This window comes from Hyla sarda, unplaced genomic scaffold (genome assembly GCF_029499605.1).
Source record: "Hyla sarda isolate aHylSar1 unplaced genomic scaffold, aHylSar1.hap1 scaffold_2139, whole genome shotgun sequence".
Taxonomy (NCBI): Eukaryota; Metazoa; Chordata; class Amphibia; order Anura; family Hylidae; genus Hyla; species Hyla sarda.
In genome coordinates, this window is record NW_026608805.1 from 41,977 (window position 1) to 50,985 (window position 9,009).

The 9,009-nt window shown below is 46.0% G+C and overlaps 4 non-coding genes across 4 annotated transcripts; all 4 read right to left on the reverse strand.

The window, feature by feature from the left end:
- Window positions 1-1,520: 1,520 nt before the first annotated feature.
- LOC130319553 (U2 spliceosomal RNA) lies at window positions 1,521-1,711 on the reverse strand. The gene has a single exon (XR_008865720.1). It is a non-coding gene; the product is annotated as a U2 spliceosomal RNA (small nuclear RNA).
- Window positions 1,712-3,796: 2,085 nt separating this feature from the next.
- On the reverse strand, window positions 3,797-3,987 carry LOC130319554 (U2 spliceosomal RNA). Its single transcript, XR_008865721.1, has one exon. It is a non-coding gene; the product is annotated as a U2 spliceosomal RNA (small nuclear RNA).
- Window positions 3,988-6,073: 2,086 nt separating this feature from the next.
- Window positions 6,074-6,264, reverse strand: LOC130319555 (U2 spliceosomal RNA). Its single transcript, XR_008865722.1, has one exon. It is a non-coding gene; the product is annotated as a U2 spliceosomal RNA (small nuclear RNA).
- A 2,107-nt stretch (window positions 6,265-8,371) lies between these two features.
- Window positions 8,372-8,562, reverse strand: LOC130319557 (U2 spliceosomal RNA). Its single transcript, XR_008865723.1, has one exon. It is a non-coding gene; the product is annotated as a U2 spliceosomal RNA (small nuclear RNA).
- Window positions 8,563-9,009: the final 447 nt, after the last annotated feature.

Genomic DNA, 9,009 nt, shown 5'->3' on the forward strand with positions numbered 1-9,009 from the left:
CATACACAACAAAGCTGGGTTGTTGTTGTTTACACTCTGCAAGGCCTGTGGAAGTGAGTGACATCATAGCACTGTAGTTCTGAGGGTTCTAGATGGATGCAACAATCTCCTGTTGCTTCTATGAAGGCCATAATAGACGACATCACCAAACAGCTCCATAGTCACATACACAGCAAAGGAGAGATGTTGTTTACACCTAGTGATGTCAGTGGTATTGAGTGACATCACAGCACAGTGCTAAGGCTCCTGGGCCTGGACACAGCAGCGGCTGCAATATCTCAACGGAGAATACGTTTATATATATGTGTGTGTGTGTGCGCGTATATATATATATATATATATATATATATATATTTCTCCGCCGAAATCACTTTTAAACCCATTTCCACCTTTTTTTCCCTTCTCTTCCTCTTACTTTTTTTTCACGTTTTTTTACGTTTTTCTCCTTTTCGCCTCTTTTCTGGGCGTATTATTCTTCTTTTTCTTCTTTTTTTTCGTCTAATGCATACCCCATCAGTGCAGCAATGCTTATTCAATACCGCCAGCAGATGGAGACACTGGGGGATAATTTTCTAAGGATTTATACTGATTTTTCCTGTCTGAATTTGTCGCACAGAAAGTTGCAGGCCAAATATGTGTGACATTTCTGCGACTTTAGCTTCTAGAGCATTTTTACAACATTATACATAGGTGCTGAATACATAAAAAGCGACTGTTCAGCGACAGACAAGTCGCATCGGCTGAAAGTAGGCCAGAATGTCAGTCCATGTTGGAGCAGGTTTAGATACAGTCTAAAGTATAGATCTCAAAGTCTGTGCACAGAATTTAGCAAGGGCCTCGCACCTTCTGATGCATCAGGTAGGTGCACAATAGCATAGCCTAACCCTCTGTACTTTGGTCTATATTGATGCGGGACATAGACAGCCAGCTGATGACCAATCCATTAGTGCAATGGATGGCTGGAAGCATTTGTCTTTGCCTTTGCAATACCACAGAAGCAATGCATGGTCAATGTACAGCAATGACACACCTGTGTGAACAGCCAGGAGACCCCCCCCCCCCCATGTTATGTTACATAGTTACATAGTTAGTACGGTCGAAAAAAGACATATGTCCATCAAGTTCAACCAGGGAATTAAGGGGTAGGGGTGTGGCGCGATATTGGGGAAGGGATGAGATTTTATATTTCTTCATAAGCATTAATCTTATTTTGTCAATTAGGAACATTCAGCACCCACCCGCTATCAAGGCAGCTGCCTATCATGTCATGCCCTACCTGCACAGGTGTGCTGGCTACTCAAATGATCCAATTAAGGAGGCCATTTAGTCAGCAGCAGCAGAAGTCCTGTGCCTGGACGCTCCAACAGCGGCCAGACACAAGCAGAAGCAGCAGAAGCAGCAGCAGCAGCACCACCTTTTGTTTTTTGGCTGCAGCAGCAAGGCCCACAGGGCTGGCTAGCTGGCTAGCCAGCAAGCAGGTAGCAATGAAAGTAGGAATCTTTCTTTTTAACCCTGTAAGGGGGTGGTGCACTGTACCCGAAGATACTGCCATATCGGGTCAATGCATAGGGCGACGGAAGCAAGCTTCGAAATCGGCCCCCGTTCTCAAAAATCCATTTAATATATGGTCCCCAGATAGGGGACGTATCAGATATTAAACTGATAAGAACAGATACTACACTTGATCTTAGCCAAAAGGCCGAGAAGCGATAACCGTGAAAGGGGCGGGCCCAACAAGGTCCCCTTCATGGGCACTATCACTGCTTGCTGTCAGGGAGGCTGCCAGACAATTTTCCATGCACACTCTGGGCTGGGGGGCAGTCAACCACCAGTACACACAGCAGAACCTAAACCCATACCATTATTGCTAAGCAGCAAGACAGGGGCCCATTGCACTCCCACGGGGCCTTTTTAAATGCAATCCATAACCCGGATTTGCCAGGAACCCTTCTTACTCCTCCTACTTGCATGTGACACTGGGCTTAGGATCTGCATAGGAAACACACACACAAGCACACACCTACCTTTGTTGCCTGCAGATGCCTCCTTGGCTGTCCCCAAACGGTATCAAACCAACACCCACGGGAAGCTGTAAGCATAGAGGACATGCCTGCACCCCATTGGACTTACCTGTGTGGGTTAAATCCGGGTTATTTGACAACCTATGGCGGTGATGGTTCTGCTCAGGCAGAGCAGTGCTGATGCTCCTCATAAAGCTGTCGCTGCTGTGAAGGTTCTAGGTGACATCACAAATCCCTATGGTTACATACACAACAAAGCTGGGTTGTTGTTGTTTACACTCTGCAAGGCCTGTGGAAGTGAGTGACATCATAGCACTGTAGTTCTGAGGGTTCTAGATGGATGCAACAATCTCCTGTTGCTTCTATGAAGGCCATAATAGACGACATCACCAAACAGCTCCATAGTCACATACACAGCAAAGGAGAGATGTTGTTTACACCTAGTGATGTCAGTGGTATTGAGTGACATCACAGCACAGTGCTAAGGCTCCTGGGCCTGGACACAGCAGCGGCTGCAATATCTCAACGGAGAATACGTTTATATATATGTGTGTGTGTGCGCGTATATATATATATATATATATATATATATATATATATATTTCTCCGCCGAAATCACTTTTAAACCCATTTCCACCTTTTTTTCCCTTCTCTTCCTCTTACTTTTTTTTCACGTTTTTTTACGTTTTTCTCCTTTTCGCCTCTTTTCTGGGCGTATTATTCTTCTTTTTCTTCTTTTTTTTTGTCTAATGCATACCCCATCAGTGCAGCAATGCTTATTCAATACCGCCAGCAGATGGAGACACTGGGGGATAATTTTCTAAGGATTTATACTGATTTTTCCTGTCTGAATTTGTCGCACAGAAAGTTGCAGGCCAAATATGTGTGACATTTCTGCGACTTTAGCTTCTAGAGCATTTTTACAACATTATACATAGGTGCTGAATACATAAAAAGCGACTGTTCAGCGACAGACAAGTCGCATCGGCTGAAAGTAGGCCAGAATGTCAGTCCATGTTGGAGCAGGTTTAGATACAGTCTAAAGTATAGATCTCAAAGTCTGTGCACAGAATTTAGCAAGGGCCTCGCACCTTCTGATGCATCAGGTAGGTGCACAATAGCATAGCCTAACCCTCTGTACTTTGGTCTATATTGATGCGGGACATAGACAGCCAGCTGATGACCAATCCATTAGTGCAATGGATGGCTGGAAGCATTTGTCTTTGCCTTTGCAATACCACAGAAGCAATGCATGGTCAATGTACAGCAATGACACACCTGTGTGAACAGCCAGGAGACCCCCCCCCCCCCCCCCATGTTATGTTACATAGTTACATAGTTAGTACGGTCGAAAAAAGACATATGTCCATCAAGTTCAACCAGGGAATTAAGGGGTAGGGGTGTGGCGCGATATTGGGGAAGGGATGAGATTTTATATTTCTTCATAAGCATTAATCTTATTTTGTCAATTAGGAACATTCAGCACCCACCCGCTATCAAGGCAGCTGCCTATCATGTCATGCCCTACCTGCACAGGTGTGCTGGCTACTCAAATGATCCAATTAAGGAGGCCATTTAGTCAGCAGCAGCAGAAGTCCTGTGCCTGGACGCTCCAACAGCGGCCAGACACAAGCAGAAGCAGCAGAAGCAGCAGCAGCAGCAGCACCACCTTTTGTTTTTTGGCTGCAGCAGCAAGGCCCACAGGGCTGGCTAGCTGGCTAGCCAGCAAGCAGGTAGCAATGAAAGTAGGAATCTTTCTTTTTAACCCTGTAAGGGGGTGGTGCACTGTACCCGAAGATACTGCCATATCGGGTCAATGCATAGGGCGACGGAAGCAAGCTTCGAAATCGGCCCCCGTTCTCAAAAATCCATTTAATATATGGTCCCCAGATAGGGGACGTATCAGATATTAAACTGATAAGAACAGATACTACACTTGATCTTAGCCAAAAGGCCGAGAAGCGATAACCGTGAAAGGGGCGGGCCCAACAAGGTCCCCTTCATGGGCACTATCACTGCTTGCTGTCAGGGAGGCTGCCAGACAATTTTCCATGCACACTCTGGGCTGGGGGGCAGTCAACCACCAGTACACACAGCAGAACCTAAACCCATACCATTATTGCTAAGCAGCAAGACAGGGGCCCATTGCACTCCCACGGGGCCTTTTTAAATGCAATCCATAACCCGGATTTGCCAGGAACCCTTCTTACTCCTCCTACTTGCATGTGACACTGGGCTTAGGATCTGCATAGGAAACACACACACAAGCACACACCTACCTTTGTTGCCTGCAGATGCCTCCTTGGCTGTCCCCAAACGGTATCAAACCAACACCCACGGGAAGCTGTAAGCATAGAGGACATGCCTGCACCCCATTGGACTTACCTGTGTGGGTTAAATCCGGGTTATTTGACAACCTATGGCGGTGATGGTTCTGCTCAGGCAGAGCAGTGCTGATGCTCCTCATAAAGCTGTCGCTGCTGTGAAGGTTCTAGGTGACATCACAAATCCCTATGGTTACATACACAACAAAGCTGGGTTGTTGTTGTTTACACTCTGCAAGGCCTGTGGAAGTGAGTGACATCATAGCACTGTAGTTCTGAGGGTTCTAGATGGATGCAACAATCTCCTGTTGCTTCTATGAAGGCCATAATAGACGACATCACCAAACAGCTCCATAGTCACATACACAGCAAAGGAGAGATGTTGTTTACACCTAGTGATGTCAGTGGTATTGAGTGACATCACAGCACAGTGCTAAGGCTCCTGGGCCTGGACACAGCAGCGGCTGCAATATCTCAACGGAGAATACGTTTATATATATGTGTGTGTGTGCGCGTATATATATATATATATATATATATATATATATATATATTTCTCCGCCGAAATCACTTTTAAACCCATTTCCACCTTTTTTTCCCTTCTCTTCCTCTTACTTTTTTTTCACGTTTTTTTACGTTTTTCTCCTTTTCGCCTCTTTTCTGGGCGTATTATTCTTCTTTTTCTTCTTTTTTTTCGTCTAATGCATACCCCATCAGTGCAGCAATGCTTATTCAATACCGCCAGCAGATGGAGACACTGGGGGATAATTTTCTAAGGATTTATACTGATTTTTCCTGTCTGAATTTGTCGCACAGAAAGTTGCAGCAGGCCAAATATGTGTGACATTTCTGCGACTTTAGCTTCTAGAGCATTTTTACAACATTATACATAGGTGCTGAATACATAAAAAGCGACTGTTCAGCGACAGACAAGTCGCATCGGCTGAAAGTAGGCCAGAATGTCAGTCCATGTTGGAGCAGGTTTAGATACAGTCTAAAGTATAGATCTCAAAGTCTGTGCACAGAATTTAGCAAGGGCCTCGCACCTTCTGATGCATCAGGTAGGTGCACAATAGCATAGCCTAACCCTCTGTACTTTGGTCTATATTGATGCGGGACATAGACAGCCAGCTGATGACCAATCCATTAGTGCAATGGATGGCTGGAAGCATTTGTCTTTGCCTTTGCAATACCACAGAAGCAATGCATGGTCAATGTACAGCAATGACACACCTGTGTGAACAGCCAGGAGACCCCCCCCCCCCCCCCATGTTATGTTACATAGTTACATAGTTAGTACGGTCGAAAAAAGACATATGTCCATCAAGTTCAACCAGGGAATTAAGGGGTAGGGGTGTGGCGCGATATTGGGGAAGGGATGAGATTTTATATTTCTTCATAAGCATTAATCTTATTTTGTCAATTAGGAACATTCAGCACCCACCCGCTATCAAGGCAGCTGCCTATCATGTCATGCCCTACCTGCACAGGTGTGCTGGCTACTCAAATGATCCAATTAAGGAGGCCATTTAGTCAGCAGCAGCAGAAGTCCTGTGCCTGGACGCTCCAACAGCGGCCAGACACAAGCAGAAGCAGCAGAAGCAGAGCAGCAGCAGCACCACCTTTTGTTTTTTGGCTGCAGCAGCAAGGCCCACAGGGCTGGCTAGCTGGCTAGCCAGCAAGCAGGTAGCAATGAAAGTAGGAATCTTTCTTTTTAACCCTGTAAGGGGGTGGTGCACTGTACCCGAAGATACTGCCATATCGGGTCAATGCATAGGGCGACGGAAGCAAGCTTCGAAATCGGCCCCCGTTCTCAAAAATCCATTTAATATATGGTCCCCAGATAGGGGACGTATCAGATATTAAACTGATAAGAACAGATACTACACTTGATCTTAGCCAAAAGGCCGAGAAGCGATAACCGTGAAAGGGGCGGGCCCAACAAGGTCCCCTTCATGGGCACTATCACTGCTTGCTGTCAGGGAGGCTGCCAGACAATTTTCCATGCACACTCTGGGCTGGGGGGCAGTCAACCACCAGTACACACAGCAGAACCTAAACCCATACCATTATTGCATACCATTATTGCTAAGCAGCAAGACAGGGGCCCATTGCACTCCCACGGGGCCTTTTTAAATGCAATCCATAACCCGGATTTGCCAGGAACCCTTCTTACTCCTCCTACTTGCATGTGACACTGGGCTTAGGATCTGCATAGGAAACACACACACAAGCACACACCTACCTTTGTTGCCTGCAGATGCCTCCTTGGCTGTCCCCAAACGGTATCAAACCAACACCCACGGGAAGCTGTAAGCATAGAGGACATGCCTGCACCCCATTGGACTTACCTGTGTGGGTTAAATCCGGGTTATTTGACAACCTATGGCGGTGATGGTTCTGCTCAGGCAGAGCAGTGCTGATGCTCCTCATAAAGCTGTCGCTGCTGTGAAGGTTCTAGGTGACATCACAAATCCCTATGGTTACATACACAACAAAGCTGGGTTGTTGTTGTTTACACTCTGCAAGGCCTGTGGAAGTGAGTGACATCATAGCACTGTAGTTCTGAGGGTTCTAGATGGATGCAACAATCTCCTGTTGCTTCTATGAAGGCCATAATAGACGACATCACCAAACAGCTCCATAGTCACATACACAGCAAAGGAGAGATGTTGTTTACACCTAGTGATGTCAGTGGTATTGAGTGACATCACAGCACAGTGCTAAGGCTCCTGGGCCTGGACACAGCAGCGGCTGCAATATCTCAACGGAGAATACGTTTATATATATGTGTGTGTGTGCGCGTATATATATATATATATATATATATATATATATATATATATATATATATATATTTCTCCGCCGAAATCACTTTTAAACCCATTTCCACCTTTTTTTCCCTTCTCTTCCTCTTACTTTTTTTTCACGTTTTTTTACGTTTTTCTCCTTTTCGCCTCTTTTCTGGGCGTATTATTCTTCTTTTTCTTCTTTTTTTTCGTCTAATGCATACCCCATCAGTGCAGCAATGCTTATTCAATACCGCCAGCAGATGGAGACACTGGGGGATAATTTTCTAAGGATTTATACTGATTTTTCCTGTCTGAATTTGTCGCACAGAAAGTTGCAGGCCAAATATGTGTGACATTTCTGCGACTTTAGCTTCTAGAGCATTTTTACAACATTATACATAGGTGCTGAATACATAAAAAGCGACTGTTCAGCGACAGACAAGTCGCATCGGCTGAAAGTAGGCCAGAATGTCAGTCCATGTTGGAGCAGGTTTAGATACAGTCTAAAGTATAGATCTCAAAGTCTGTGCACAGAATTTAGCAAGGGCCTCGCACCTTCTGATGCATCAGGTAGGTGCACAATAGCATAGCCTAACCCTCTGTACTTTGGTCTATATTGATGCGGGACATAGACAGCCAGCTGATGACCAATCCATTAGTGCAATGGATGGCTGGAAGCATTTGTCTTTGCCTTTGCAATACCACAGAAGCAATGCATGGTCAATGTACAGCAATGACACACCTGTGTGAACAGCCAGGAGACCCCCCCCCCCCCCCATGTTATGTTACATAGTTACATAGTTAGTACGGTCGAAAAAAGACATATGTCCATCAAGTTCAACCAGGGAATTAAGGGGTAGGGGTGTGGCGCGATATTGGGGAAGGGATGAGATTTTATATTTCTTCATAAGCATTAATCTTATTTTGTCAATTAGGAACATTCAGCACCCACCCGCTATCAAGGCAGCTGCCTATCATGTCATGCCCTACCTGCACAGGTGTGCTGGCTACTCAAATGATCCAATTAAGGAGGCCATTTAGTCAGCAGCAGCAGAAGTCCTGTGCCTGGACGCTCCAACAGCGGCCAGACACAAGCAGAAGCAGCAGAAGCAGCAGCAGCAGCACCACCTTTTGTTTTTTGGCTGCAGCAGCAAGGCCCACAGGGCTGGCTAGCTGGCTAGCCAGCAAGCAGGTAGCAATGAAAGTAGGAATCTTTCTTTTTAACCCTGTAAGGGGGTGGTGCACTGTACCCGAAGATACTGCCATATCGGGTCAATGCATAGGGCGACGGAAGCAAGCTTCGAAATCGGCCCCCGTTCTCAAAAATCCATTTAATATATGGTCCCCAGATAGGGGACGTATCAGATATTAAACTGATAAGAACAGATACTACACTTGATCTTAGCCAAAAGGCCGAGAAGCGATAACCGTGAAAGGGGCGGGCCCAACAAGGTCCCCTTCATGGGCACTATCACTGCTTGCTGTCAGGGAGGCTGCCAGACAATTTTCCATGCACACTCTGGGCTGGGGGGCAGTCAACCACCAGTACACACAGCAGAACCTAAACCCATACCATTATTGCTAAGCAGCAAGACAGGGGCCCATTGCACTCCCACGGGGCCTTTTTAAATGCAATCCATAACCCGGATTTGCCAGGAACCCTTCTTACTCCTCCTACTTGCATGTGACACTGGGCTTAGGATCTGCATAGGAAACACACACACAAGCACACACCTACCTTTGTTGCCTGCAGATGCCTCCTTGGCTGTCCCCAAACGGTATCAAACCAACACCCACGGGAAGCTGTAAGCATAGAGGACATGCCTGCACCCCATTGGACTTACCTGTGTGGGTTAAATCCGGGTTATTTGA